General features: G+C 39.1%; 1 protein-coding gene across 7 annotated transcripts in view; it reads left to right on the top strand.

Moving 5' to 3' along the window:
• The window catches only part of RHOBTB1 (Rho related BTB domain containing 1), a 114033-nt gene that overhangs the window by 79471 nt on the left and 20994 nt on the right, over positions 1 to 13568 (top strand). The window lies entirely within an intron of this gene.

Raw genomic sequence — 13568 nt, 5'->3', positions numbered from 1 at the left:
AAAATACTTGGAACTTCTCGTCACCATAACTGCAACATAGTCTCCGTGGCTCCAACTCTCTCAAAGTCTCTCTCAGGGACTGTGTTATCGCTATTAAATTCCAGATAAAGAAATTTTCTTCTCCCTTAATTGTAAATCAACACATTGCATTTTAAGTTTAGAATTTAGGTCTCGTAGTTCAGTGGTCCCTGGCTAACAACATCAAACATCATGTTACCTCACAGGATTGGATTAGTTAGCTACTCCAAACCCATTAGTTATGCCTTGTTATTGAGATAAGCGTTTCTGAAATGTACCTCTGTTTCTTCAGGCCGGTAGCTCTCTTAATCCTCTGTGCAGACTTTTGTTGGCACTTAGCCATGTGGTCTCAAATACTGAATAAACGGCTGAAAGGGTTTGCCCTCGTCCTGAGAAGTAGTTCATACACTGAAAGAATCTGTGATTTAGACCAGTTTGTTCAAGGGGACTCAGAGAGGCCTACGGAAGGCAAACATTGATATTAATGTATAATAACTAGGGCTTTTGCTAACAAGGACTTTTGAACGTAATAGTCAGCAGCATAGATACTTTTCTTCTCCTGAATTTCCTGCTTTGTTGTTTTTTTCCTTTCCATTTCTTGATTCTTATCTTAGTTGCCATGTTGGTTTTTTTCTTTTGTCCAATTATTCCACAAACATGGAAAAAAAGTAAGGATTACGCTTGTAAGTACTACGCAGTCACATTTGTAATATCTATGGTTTTAAGGAAGTATAATAAAATGATGACTTTAAGCAAAGTAAGGGGAGACAATAGATTTCAAAGGACTATTTTTACCCCCACTTCTAAAAAGGTGTGAAAACGATGGGCTGAAATATGATTTTACTGAGATATTGGGTTTAACTTCTTCTATAGGCTGTGTCAACAGCTCAGAGGTTTGTTGCCGCTTGAAATCTGTGCATTTGAAATAATGAACTTTAACTTGGGCTCACAATGTCAAACTTGTATTGCAGTAATAGAAGGGCTGCTTCACTGTCACATGAGATTCCTGCTTAGGACTGATTTAATGGCACAGTGGCCTTCATAGATCTAATATTGACAGGCATGTACCTTGGGCCTCGTCCAGCTCCCTGATGTAACTGGAGTCATTTTCCGTGTCGTGCCTGTGCTTGTTCACCAACAAAAATAAGCTGCTCTTTCATGTGATTCCATCAGTTCAAAGTGCATTGTTCTGCTCCCTTGTCTGTAGTGTTTGGTTCTATCAACTGTTACCAGTTCCCCGCTTTGATGGAAACAGGACACGTTTTCCAAGCCAAGTTTGATTGTCGGAGTGACACAGAGGGGCTTCAGGAAACACTCCCATGTTTCTGGCCCAGCTCTCCGTGGGCCTCCGTTTATACGCATGTTTGTACCTTGTACTTCCTCCGTCTTTTCCAGTTCTCCACAGCCTCCAGGCGTCCTGCCACAGACGCCACCACTGGTAAAGGACAAAAACCAGAACTATTCTGTCTTGGACTCCAGCGTCTTTCTGTAAACGCTAAATATGTCACACCTTATTGATGTAGCACCAAACAATTAACGTTTTGTGGAAAAGTCCGATAGTAATAGACTCCTTCTTTTATTCAGGACTGGGCTCTGACTACAGCATTTCATTGCTCTGTGAAAGCTGTTTAATTTTTTTATGACTTCCATTTTTACCTTCGTATGATTTGTAAAGGAGAAAACTCCTAATTATAGTTTCTGACAATCAGTTCGGTTTACAAACCTATTTTTTGACTGATGTTTTTGCTATGCTTGGTGTGAATTACAAGTCAGTAGCATGTGATGTGTTCCTTATACTTGGAAATGTACTTTGGAACCTTTTTGCAAGAATTCATTTGATTCTTGTGACGACAGTGAGAAACACCATATTCATACCAAGATGCCTTAGACCTCACCTTCAGTTTCCTCTGCTTCTTAGCTAGTTAATAATTTTCCCCCTCAAACATTCTTTGGCATGGACACGCTCTAGTGTGCAGAGTGGATCCTGTAGGCCAAGGGGGTGTCAGTCTGCTACCTCAAATGTGCAATTTTCCTAGCGTGGTAATAACTATAGCCTGAATGTCATTACTCTCTTCGTGATTTTAAAGTCAATTATTCAACCCCTTTTTTTCAGCTAACTAGAATAATATCTCTGATTTATCAAAGGTCTATAATGGGTCAGTCAAAAGATTCAGTGCTTTGTCAACATTACTTTAGTTAAGCCTTTCAGGAACCCGAGGCGGCAGAGATTATCCCCATGCTGCCATTGAATATGGTTGTGTTCTTCTACCACCTACCATAACTTGCCCAATAGTGAGTTTCAGAGGCAGATTCAAACCCAGCTCTACCTTACTCCTGGCTCCCACTCTTTCTACTGTACCAGGATTCCTCAACCTCATTTTAAACAGGATGCAACTGAAAACCACCCCACATTGATGAGCTGGCTGTCTATTTGCTATATATGTGTGCAAAGGCTTAGAACTAGAAGAGATTTCAAAGGGTCATCAGGTGGACCCCTTTTCTTCAGGAAGGGAAATTCTCCGTCCGTGAAAAAGTATGGATAGCAGTCCTTCTATTCAATGAAGATGAAAGGTAGCAGAGTCTCATCAGCATCCTAACACAACACGTTTCAAATCTGTCAAACTGTTTCTTGTCTGGAGCGAATGAATGACTTCAACTCCATTGTAGCCTTTCTTTCCACCACCTACTTTCTATCCACTTTTGCATGAACTTTTGAAGCTCTTTTCTGGATCTTTTAAAATGTCAAGAACGAAACTGTACATAGTAATCGTGACTGTGATCAGCTGCTCTTTTTTTGGCAAGAACAGAGACTCTTTTTAAAGGGATATCTCTCAACTCAAAGTTTTTCCCTGCAACTATTATAAAAATGAAATGTTCATGCTTAGGTACCTGGCACTGAAAATATAGGCAAATAGGAGGGGCTCTGCCTTCCGTACGACATCCGGGCCCCTCTATTCTTCTCCTATGGTCACACCACATATAAACAATTATAAATTACATTGTTTCCTTTCCTTGAAAACCTCCATCATTGATCCATCTCAGGGTCAGATAACCTGCAAACACTTAATAAAGCCTTTAAACACTTAATAAAGTGCCTCAGGTAGTGGTGATAACAGCAGCTACCACTTCCTCAGGGCTCCTATGAGCCAGGCCTGGGCTAGGTGCTCTGTGAATCTTGTCCCATTTCATTCCTGTGATGACCCTGCAAAGTAGGCATATTTCACAGTTGAACAAACAGACACAGAGAGGGGCCAAGGTCAGACAGCTAGGAGAGAATGGAAATGAAGTTTTCCCTTTAGTTTTGTCTGCCTACAAAGCCTCTCTCTTCCCTTTCACCAGTGACGATTGATGACAAACGTAGTTTAAATTTATTCCTGGGGCAGGGCAATTTGTATGCTGTGCTTTGTGGGCACTAAAGACTAGCGTTCACCACCTATCAGCAGCTCTAATGTGCCATTGTGTCGCTTAAGTTTTTCATACACAGCAAATAATTCGGTGTATGTATCTATAAGTAGCGAAACAGGAATCCTTTCCCTTTCAATAAAAATGATACATCCAAGCCAACTTCCTGACATTTTGTGGGAATCTTGAGTACAGTTGGCCCTCCGGTAGGCTCCACATCTGCACATTCAACCAAGCGCAGACCAAAAATATTTTTTAAAAAAATGTACATGGTTTTGCTGATGTGTACTGTGTAGTTGAGCCTACGATGGTGGCGTCTGTACTGAACATGTACAGACTTGTTTCCCTGTCATCATTCCCTAAACACTACAGTATCATGACTATTGATAAGTATTTACATTGTGTTAGGTATTATAACTAATCTCCAGATGACTTTAAAGTGTACAGAAGAATGTGTGTAGGATACATGCAAATATTACACCATTTTACATAAGGAACTTGAGCATCCTCAGATTTTAGTATCCATGGGGGTCCTGGAACCAGTTCTTCATGGATAGCAAAGGATAGCTGTATTTTGTATGGCATGTTTTCTCCCTAAAATTTAACGCGAGCATGTGGAACTACTGTACTTACCCTTACACTCTACAGTTTCTGGGCATATTTTCAGTCTAGTTAGAATCCATTTATTATATAAATTATTCTTATACCCTGAGTTTTCTCCAATGTTGTTAGCTCATGTCCAGTACATGTTTTAAATGATAACATTAATCAGAGCTGTGGTTTCTGGGTGTCTGTTTAGATAAGACAGGTCTAGTTTCACGTTGAAGGCACATGTAATCAGATACAACATGAATACGTCCCATGTTGAATGCTTGGTTGAGGCCCTTTAAAAAATTCAGGACTATGGGTGACCAGTGTTTTTGTCTTTGTCTGGGATTGGCTGTACTTGTGGTTAATGGCGAGGGGAAAGCCAGAAACAACTAATGTGTCTAGATACAGTGTTTTGAAGTAGCTCTTATTGTTCAGGGTACGTTTTAAATCCTGAGCCAGAAGCAACATTCTAATGATTATTTCAGCATGGCAAAAAGCCTGGTGGGCAGAGAAACATATCAAGGGGAGGTGGACCAGGGCCAGGACTAGGGTGAGGTGAATACATGTAAAGCACTCACGTTGGGAATAAAATAGAAATAATCATAATTTTTAAAAGATGGGATCACTATTATTAATTTTTTATTTCTGCCTCAGGCTCAGTATAGCACTGTTACTGTTCCCGACTTTATTTAAAATTTTTGTATTTTGTTCATCATGGATTTTTTTTTCATTTTAATTTTGTTTTTGTTTTTCTAAAATATATTTTTCACGTGTATTACTGAGTTTTTTGACACCTCTTTAAATTTAGCACCTGAGGCAAGTGCTTACTCTCTTCACCCAAGACCTGACCTTGACGGGGGATTTTATAAATGGATAGCAAAGGAGCGAAGGGAGGAAATTTAGCAATGTATGTACTTTATGGAAAAGTGATCCAAACCACATTGTAAATGTGTAGTACAAAGGGATCTAGGAAAATTCTTGCAACTTATGTGTTAAAGATATTTCATCCTCTGTACTGCTACGGCAGAAAGGACTAAGACTTGCCCAGATTACAGAAAACAGTAGAAAGACATAAGAAAAGCAGCTAGTTGGACCAAGGGACAGGAATAGTTATTCCCTAAGAGGTTAGACTGAAACTGCTAGTACTCCTATGTGACTATACCTAAGCACACTGGCTATTCTGATGTCAGAGCTCTAGAGAGAGGTGAATCGGCAAAATTTAGCCAATACCTGGATGATTATAAAACAGGTTGTTCTCAGGCCATGCTTTGGTAAACACTGCCATGGAATTATCATGATGCTTTTTATGGAACCTCAGCCAAAAGGGAGGAATCTCGTGAAGATTAGAGAAAGAGCTTTTGAGTGAAGGAAACCAGGAACAACAGAACACAAACTGTGTGATTCCATTTCTAGAAAATTCTTTTAAAATGCAACCTGATCTATAGTGACCAAAAGTAGATCACCAGTTGCCTGGGAAAGAGGATGGAGGGAGGGATGAATTATAAAAAGACACAAGGAAACTTTGGGAGAACGGAAATGTTTATAATCTTGATTGGGATGATAATATCAGGAGTGCATACGTATATCAAAACTAATCAAATTGAACACTAAGTATGCAAAGTTAAGCGTATTTCAATTGTATCTCAATAAAGTTTTTTTACATAGAAATATTTTTATGGCAACAAAAGTGGTCTATAACATTGAGAAAAATTGCATGATAGACAATATATGTTTTAATTAAAGAATTTAAAGTTAGTTATCACTGAAAACATAAGTCATTTGTGTGAACTTAGGTGAAAAAATGGGACCAGATTCTTAATAGCAGACTATGGGAAATAGGAGGGTTCTAGAATCTCAAAACTAATGATAGGACACTATCAAATTGTCCCAGACTCTGGGATTCCTTTTCCCAGAGATGGAACCCTCAGATGTGGGGATCATAATCTGACCAAGTGGCCTACATCTTTGGCTGTGGTCGTGTTTGTATCTTTTTCTAAGGAGATACATTTGACAACCTACGCTGTGATAGCCAAATAGAGAACACCACATTCCCTGAAAGTTTTCAATGTCCCCATCAAATAGTAACAATTTCGTTTTCCGTAGTGGGTTTTCTCTGGAACTAGAAAATGCAATGGTAACCTCCAGGCGTTAACCTACATAAATGACCTCCTCCCTTCCCGTTGGTACCCAGGCACTGTAGCTGGGAATTGGGTGCAGAGTGGAGTGATCAGGATGTTGCCTCACTGGGTTAGGCAGCTACACGAAGGTATGAGGCTCTGCTATTGCTCGTTTCTCTGACTGAGTCCCCGCCTGCCTTTCCAGCCCCATCTCTTGCTCCAGTCATAGCAAGATGTTTGTAGGTCCCTGTTCCCTGCAGGCTCTAGGCCACAAACATGCTTTACATCCGAATAGAAATTACACCATTAGCCCACCTTTTCTTTACCTACTTAATTACCTCTAATATTCTAAGGACTTAGAATGGGGGTCACATACTCCCAGAAGCCTCTTCATACTCTTCGCAGAATCCAGGTGAAGTGTCTCTCCTTTACGATCCCATAGAATACCTTTGCAAATCTCTATGGCAGCCATGTTTGCATTATTTGAAAATTTCTCCTTAATCATCTTCTCATCCATTCCCCTTATCCTATTATTCTTTGTATCTTTAGAACAGGGTTTTTGTCTACTCTATGTCTCCAATGCCGCAGACTGGTACATCGTAGAAGCTTCATAAATGTTAGTTGAAGGAACACATGAATCTAACGATCGATCTTCTGCAAGCCAGGATCTTCTAAGGCATTTACAAGGAAATACATTATAACACACTCCAAATTATTTCACTGGGTTGAATTTTATATTTGCACTTTTAATGTAAGAATAACAAATCAAGTGCCAACCTGAAGGTGACAAAGATGGGAAACACTGGTGGCGAACCTCTCTTTAAATGAATTAGCAAATGAAAAGATAAGCTGTGAAGCCAGGAGAAAAAGGAGGGAGGCACAGTCAGCCACAACCCCAAAACTTCCTTTTTTCCTCCAAATATTTGGATTTGTAAATTTCCTTGCAACGCATTATTGGAGTGAGTGTTCTTAAACAGAGAATTACTTGTATCAATAATAACACTTTTCCAACTATAGATTGCTTCTTCTCTGGGTATCATTTCCAAGATTTTTATAAGAATCATTTTAAAAAATAATCACATATATAAATTCATATATAAATCCATTTGCCCATAGTTGAGGGCATTAAGTGAACAAATGAAGGTGGATTATTACTGCTTTGTGCTCATCCAAAATAAATAAACAAATACATTAGAGTAAATGCATACAAATAATTCACAAAATTAGAGTGGCAGGAATTTATGGATTCTATACTAAAGCATTTAAGCATAGGATTACAGCGATGCCAGATCATCTAAAACACAGAGAATATATCTGTGCCACCCTCTCATTTCTTTTAGACTTTGAGTCTACAGACATATTTGCATCTATATTTTTCATCCTCCAATATCTGTAAGGCTTTTTTATTTGCTAATCAGTGTTAGAAATGCTGAACTAAAGATGTCAATACCAGGAACAGAGAAGAAAGAATTGCTCAGGGTCAGCACTTGAGCATCATTCTTGACTCCTCTTGGTCATCGCCCCCACCTGGACCATCAGCAAATCCTGTTTGGTTGACCTTTCACTTACATATAGAATGCAGCCCCTTCTTACTATCTGCTCCCAGGCCAAAGTCACCACCATCTCCCTCTGGATTATTATATTTTAACGGGTCCCCTCCTCCTGCCTCATCCCACCTGACCACCCTCTCCCCACCACCATTTAGTCAGTTCTCATTATAGCAATGGGGGGATCCTGCTAAAACATAAATTACATCATCTCTTTGTGCTCCAAAACCCTTAATGGTCTATCAGTTCACTCAGAGGAAGAGCCAGACACCCCTGAGACCCCCCGTACCTAGCCCTGGCCCAGCGTTGCCTCTAAGATTAGCTCCAGCCGGTTGCTTCCCTTACCCTCAGGGAAACATCCCAGGCACACTCTTGCCTCAGGGTCTTTGCACTAGCTGTTCCCTTTTCCACTGTATTCTCCCCCAAGATATCAGCAAGTTAGCTCCCTCACTTCCTTTAGGTCTTTACATCACTTTCTCATTAAGGCCCTCCATGGCCACATTTCAACAGCAACTTCCGCTGTCCAATATTTCTACCCCCTTTCCTGCTTTATTTCCTGTTTAGCACTTGTCACTACCTAGTATGCTAAATATTTTTTCTTGCTTATTGTCTGTTGACCTCTGGAATATAAGACGACGAGGATAAGCACGATGAGGATAGAAACTTGTGTCTTTAACTAATTTCTGTACCCCCAATGTCTAGAAGAGTACCTGATACACAGTAGGTCATCAGTTCATATTTCTGGAAGAAATGATCAAATGATTGCTTACTGACACTGAATAAGGGAGTTAGCAAGTCCTTGTACCTTTATCGATTCAAATAGGATTGCTGAGCGGCCTGGGTTAAACTCCCTTTCTTATTGTGGTAGAATGATCTTGCTGGTTTATTCAGTTTCGTTTCAGAAGAGTCAGGGAGGTTAATTCCAGAGAGCTCCCATCTGACATTCTAGCTGACAGAGTCTTTCTTACATTTAAAAGTAGTCTAGCTCTCCGGGGAAAACATGAACAGTGTAGGAAGGAAGTTCCTCAGTCATTTAGCTTCAGGGAAAGCCAAAGAGAAATGAGAAGGAGAGCTGGAGTAAGAAGGGAATTTATTACCACAATTTCACCTTCTGCTGTTAAGTAAGCCTTCTTTATGTCAATGCTTCCTGCTTCCATTGACCAGGAATGAAATGAGATTGCTGATGCTATTTCTTCTAACAAATTACTTGTGCTTCACCCAATTTCACATGCATTTAAATTTTTCTGATGATTGTGTGAGGTGTACAAATATACTAAAGGGAAAGTAGATTGCTAAGTATAGAAAACAGAACACTAAGTGAAAAATAGCTGGTTTCCATTGGATGATCACCAACAACCTTCTAGGGTAGGGCCATTGCCCCCTGTTATATTTGTACTATGACGGTAGGGCCAACCATTTTTAAGACTCGAGGATTATCTACCTCAGGGTTTGGTGGCATTGGTGGGGTGTGGCTATGGCTTTCCTGCACTTAAGAGCATTCATTGCTTTGGTCCCATGTGGAGAGGGTGGGGGAAGGCTGGTTTAAAGTGTTGCTTCCTACTAAACATGCAGTTACGGGCTTGGAAGAAATACTTGCGCATGCTAATCACTCCCAAATCTGGATATATTTCAGGGTGTTTTCACAGTTTTCCCCACATAACATCTGTACTTAAGAAGCCTCACTGCTATTGGTAAAGTATTGACTTGATTTGTCTGCTCACATTCAGGGCGCTGCATGGTACCGCCCTGCTCTCCCCAGACCCCTGCCAGGCACTGCCCGTCAGGCCTCTCCATCTTCCATGAGTATGAGCTTACACAGCCATTCCTCTCCAGGTGGTTGTGTTCCCCATCACTGACCACTCCCTCTGCATCTCATACACACCGGGCTGCTCCCCTACTAAAAATTTCCAAAGCCACGTTACACATCTCTTTCCTCTGCCATGCTCCCAGCTGTTTTGTGCTGTTTTGATCTGTCTGTTTGCATAGCACTGTCACACTATGTGCATGAGAGGTGTGTCATTGACATGAATAGTTTTGAAAATGTTTCTGTAAAGAGCCTACCTCGGTTATCAGCGGGGAAAAGGAAGCTTGAAGCCCCAAAGGTGGAGGTCAGGGACTTCATGAAACTTCTCCATAAGGGGATTTACATACGTTGGCAAAGAAAAGAAACCCATTAAAATGTGATCATGATCTCTACCCATATAAAGGATATGGGAGTCTCTAGGAAAAAAAAAAGAAAAGAAATGATAATAGGTGGTAGTGACATATAAAGAGGTGGAATCCTATCATAGAACGAAAGACCTAAAATTTGTTTAAAAAGGACATACTTCCAAGCAAGACTCAATTCAGTATAATTGCTAGCCTATAGTCACCAAGTGTTCATCAGCAAGACACCCCATCAGAACCGGGACACTGGAGACGAGCATTTGGCTGCCCCACTCACAGCTCTGGGGAGGACTGGAGGGAAGCTACTATCCTTCACATTGCCCATCAGATTGGTTTGATCTTAGATAAAGGAGAATTTAGGAATTTTTTTTTTTTCCACTTAACCAGATAAGAAAACCTAAGGCCCACAGCTCCTTAGCTGGATAATGGTGACAAAATAGATGGGACTGAAGAAGGGAAGACAAACTAAGTAGACAGCACCTTTGTGATAGGAAAGAACTGAGAGAACTCATTATTAATAACCAACTTTTGATATTGATTATCTACCCTTTTTCAACCACTTCTTCAAAAGATGAATTTGGTATTTCAGATTGGAAAGCAGTTTAGCTCTTGGTTGCTTCTCTGATCTTTTCCCACCAAGTTTGCTCTATTTGATTGTAGATATTATAAAGACGGGCCTTGAGAACATGTGTGGCATTTGCTGTTTAAAATTTAGCTTGGGCCAAAATATGTGTATAAGATACACTTTTTTCAGATTTTTTTCCTTTAATCCTCCAGCAAGAATTGGTCCCAACTTTGCATGCCCTCCTTAGGTTATCCAAATATCTATGCCAATTTTTTTACATGCTATCTTTGGCCAGTGTTCTCCTTGAAAGATAACTGGGGGGAAAAATGTGCTTTTTTGTTTGTTTAATATCTGAAGAAAAACTGATACAACTGAGGTTGGCTTTCTCAGCTCAAGCATTTTTGGATTTACTAGGTCTCTCTCATCCCCTTCCCACCTCCTACCTCTCCATGAAATGGGAGATTCACAATTGTTTCAACACATAGACTTACTTTGGATTGTTTTTTACTTAACTAATCAAAACATTATTTCATGGGCACTATTTGATGTGTTAGTACCCTAGTGAAACTTTTATATGGCTATTTCTCCTAGGAAGCAGAAATCACATTTTCTCCAAAAAAATAAACAGTCAGAGGCAAGCAACTAAGACTACCTGCACACTCTTAAGTCCTTTGTAATCCAAACCTCTTCCTATCCCTTCTTAACATTCAAGTCTGGAGTTCAGAGTTTTGTCTATTCCATGCTTTGTCTCTGCATTCTCAAATTCATGTGCTTTCTACTCCAAAGAGCCGTAGGACTCCATTTAAATCCTGTCAAATTCTTTTTATAGCTGAAATAGGGACACTGCGGTCACTACTAACCCTACTGCCTAATCTGTGAGAATGCCCTCATCACACCTTCCCCTCCCAATTATTTTTAAACTCATCTCTTCAAAGTGAAAAAAAACACAACAAAACAAACTGTAGCAGAGCCATAGAAGTAAAAAAATGCTAGAAGTTCCTTTTTGCCTTTTTATCTTTTGTAGGAATGGCATTTTTAAACATGAGCTTTTGTCAGACATTGAACGGTCTCCACACGGGAATGAACGTTTTGATTAAAAGTTATTTAATATTTCTAGTTCCTTGGAATTCTGCCTAAAGCTGGAGATATTCTTAGCTGCAGGTTTGGTGCCTTCTTTGACCAGATAGAAAAATGGTTCAAAATCTCCAGGGAGTAAATGGCATTCTCCAAACAGTTACTTGATTCGATAGGTGTTTGTGTCACAGAAGATACTGATGTGTTGAGAATCAGGAATTAGACAAGAACGTTGAGATGAGGACGAACGTGGTAAAGCAGCATCTTTCTCTGCCCCTATCACTACATCCATTTTCTCTCAGCCGTTGGGTTAAAATCAGGTTCCAGGTTCTACATTCAGGTAGAACATCCAGGTTCTACACTCAGGCCTAAAGGATAGGATTCTGCATCATCTGTACACAATGTTTTCTTTTTCTTTTTATTTTTTATTTATTTATTTTTTTTAAGGAGGGTGCTGCTCACCATGGCCCATGGGGGGATTGAACCTGAAACCTTGGTGTTGTTAGCATCATGCTTGAACCAACTGAGCTAACCAGCCACCCCCTACAATGTTTTCTTAACTTGCACTTATATTTAGATCAACAAGGGTTAAACCGAAGATATTTAAGCAAATATGATATTTTTTAATGCTTTTGATGTAAAATAATGGGGACAGATTCTCATAGCACCTAAATGTGCATTAAGATTAAAGAATAATTTTATTCCAAGGATACAAATAGAATTTTGACTCAGTAAGTTATTTTAGTTTCAGAGGTAGTGCAATCTCTTCTCTTTAACTATTCTTTTGAGACAAAATATTTACAAAGCACTGGATTATTTTTCTAGCTTTCCAATAGCATTTCATACACTGAGATATTGATGCAACATAGTTAGAAGCTGGGTCTTCCGGTCCTTTATTGTGTGATGGCATTGTGCTACCGGCATCAGGAGATTCCATTTTTCCCAACCCCCGAGGTCCTGTCTGTACTTGTTTACAGGTCATCTGGAGAGTAACTAGTATGTGTTCAGTGGCAGGAGTGTTATCATGGTAACCTTGGCAACAGAGCTAGCTCTAATTTCAAAACATCACATGCTGTATTATAAAATTAGATAACGGAATTGACATTTAGCTACATGTCTGTCATATAAATTAAGCTCTGAGAATGATTTCCTTTATAGCCGTGTGCCTTAATATGGAAATAGAAGGCACAAATTAGAACAATTTTATACAAATACATAATATTCCACTTTTAGGTGCTGAATACATTTCTTTAGTTATTTCTCTATAATATCGAAACTCAGATATTGCCATGTTATTCTCACTGTGCCAAAATTCATGGTGGCTTTATTTTATGATTAGGACAAAGCTTACAGCAGAGCTGCATCAGATATCCTATATAAATAGGATTATGAATAATAGAAAACTCAGCTCCTAAAAAATGTAAAATTCAAAGCATTCTTGGCTTTCCTGGGTACTGTTATTTATGCTGATTAGAAGTAAAGACTGTGCACAGAATATTCTACTAACTAAATCAGAATTGCAAAGACATGCTTCCCTTTCATTTATATATTTGTGCATATCTTTACACATATTATATTTTTATATTTTCCAGTGTCCAAGAATCTTTGCTAATATCTTTATTTCAAGGACATTCTCAACATGCAGATTAATCCATTCATCTACTTTGAGTCCTAGGTCCTCCTTTTATGATTTGTAAATATTTTAATCTCATGATTTTCCCCTCTATTGGCTGTGGTCTGATGTATATATATATATATATATGCACATATATAAATTTAAAGACTCAACTTGTGAATTACATTTAATATAAGCACCCTGCCGTTTTCTGCATTGCAAATGATTATTTTTAGAAATTTTATGGTTGCCTGGATATATTTGTTTGTCTTCATTGATATGTAGGGGAAAAGCTCATTAATGATTTAAAAAGAAAGTGTTTTGATTCATCGACTTGATTCTTCTCATTACATAAACAATAAAGTCAATAAATTAACATCTAATAAAATCGTAAGAGTTTATTTCTGAATTTAACTGCAAGATAGTCTTGACTCCTTGGGCATAACTTTTCCTATTCTTTATACTCTTCTGCC

Source organism: Rhinolophus ferrumequinum, chromosome 16 (assembly GCF_004115265.2).
Source record: "Rhinolophus ferrumequinum isolate MPI-CBG mRhiFer1 chromosome 16, mRhiFer1_v1.p, whole genome shotgun sequence".
NCBI classification, from domain to species: domain Eukaryota; kingdom Metazoa; phylum Chordata; class Mammalia; order Chiroptera; family Rhinolophidae; genus Rhinolophus; species Rhinolophus ferrumequinum.
The sequence above is the reverse complement of the archived record's forward strand: the minus strand, read 5'-3'. Positions and strand labels throughout refer to the sequence as shown.